At 28.4% G+C, this 1,622-nt stretch overlaps 1 protein-coding gene across 1 annotated transcript in view; it reads left to right on the top strand.

The window, feature by feature from the left end:
• LOC102863422 (60S ribosomal protein L37a-like) overlaps positions 1-1,622 on the top strand; it is a 6,487-nt gene that overhangs the window by 277 nt on the left and 4,588 nt on the right. The gene's annotated exons all lie outside the window — the stretch shown is intronic.

The raw sequence follows: 1,622 nt of genomic DNA, 5'->3' as shown, positions 1-1,622 counted from the left end.
TAATAATAATAAGTGACTGGAATGCAATAGTTGGGAACATAGAAGAAGGATCAGTAGTTGAAAAACATGGACTTGGTGACAGAAATAAAGCTGAAACTAGAATGATAGAATTTTGCACAATCAACAATTTATTCATTACAAATAGAGTTTACAAGAAACATAAATGCAGGTTATATACACGGACTTCAACTGATGGTATGCATAGGAATCAGACTGATTACATTTGTTGAAAGAGCTGCTGGAAAAGCTCAATATCAGCTGTGAAAATTAGGCCAGGAGCTGATTGTGGAACAGACCACCCACTACTCATATGCAAGTTCAAGCTGCATATGAAGTTAGTGAAAATTAAATAAAATCCATAGGAGCCAAAATATGACTTTGAGTCTATTCCACCTGAATTTCAAAACCATCTCAGGAATAGATTTGAGGCCCTGAACATTAATGAGACCAGATGAATATATCAAAAATGTCATCCAGGAAGAGTGCAGAGAATGCCTTAAACACTTAAAATGCCTTAATTATATTCTTTAAAAATACTATTGTTTATTATTATTGAAATATAATTGGAAGCCTTCTTGTGGGTTAAGAAACATTATTGAAACATTCAATTATATTATCAATTACATGAGAGAAGCTCCTACTGTGATTATATAGAAAGCAATTATTTCAATAAACCAAAGAATATTATTAGTCAGTGATCTTGATAATCAATCCTAATAAAATTAGAATACATTATCAAGAAATAAATCAGTATATAAACATGAAATAACATTATAGTAGCATTGTTTTTTCCTTTTAATTGCTTACATAGAACCATTTAAGTTTACAATGCATTCTTTCTAATCAAGCATATGAAATTGTTATTTTCCAATTGCTTACTATTTTACTTGATTATTACTATATATGTTAGCAGAATGGGAAATTACAAGCTAACTTCTTTCCTCTAGTGAGAATATAAAATAATTAATTAAATCTGTCTCACAAAGCAATAAGGTAAGTCTACTACTCTGTGTATTCATTGATAGACTTTTATGACACAAAAATTAATATCTCTCTATTTATTCTAGAAAGAAATAGAAAGCCAAATGTCTTTTAGTCATTCTCTTGATATTTGTAAGACCTTGATCAATTATACTATCTATTAACAAAAGACAAATTAGTAGACTTTTTGTTTTACATAATTTTATATCTGCTGTTCATAGAGTTACTGTGAGTGGTACTCATCTAAACAATACCTAACAACAACAACAGTTTCTACCAGAAATCAACATGAAGCCTTAGTGCAGCCTATAGGATATATTCAGACTTTTTATTTATATGTTTATGCTTTTTAAATAATATTTTTATTTTAATTGTGATTTTACCAAAGGTTATGGAAAAGTTAGATTTTCATTCATTCATTGATGCAAAACAATTTGTCAGTTATTTTCCCAAACTTGATAGTTTAGGAATCTTTTGGTTTTTTTGTTATTATATCTCATGTAATATACTATTCTTTAATAAATAGGCACATTTTTAGAAAGTTTTATGAATGATTTGTTATATATTTTTTCATTGCCTAATGATTCTGCTCATGTCTGTAATGAGTGTATTTCTTTTTTTTAACAGCAATGAGTTTAGCT

Source organism: Elephantulus edwardii, unplaced genomic scaffold, assembly GCF_000299155.1.
Source record: "Elephantulus edwardii isolate Elephantulus edwardi_28Jun2011 unplaced genomic scaffold, EleEdw1.0 scaffold00008, whole genome shotgun sequence".
Classification (NCBI taxonomy): Eukaryota; Metazoa; Chordata; class Mammalia; order Macroscelidea; family Macroscelididae; genus Elephantulus; species Elephantulus edwardii.
The sequence above is the reverse complement of the archived record's forward strand: the minus strand, read 5'-3'. Positions and strand labels throughout refer to the sequence as shown.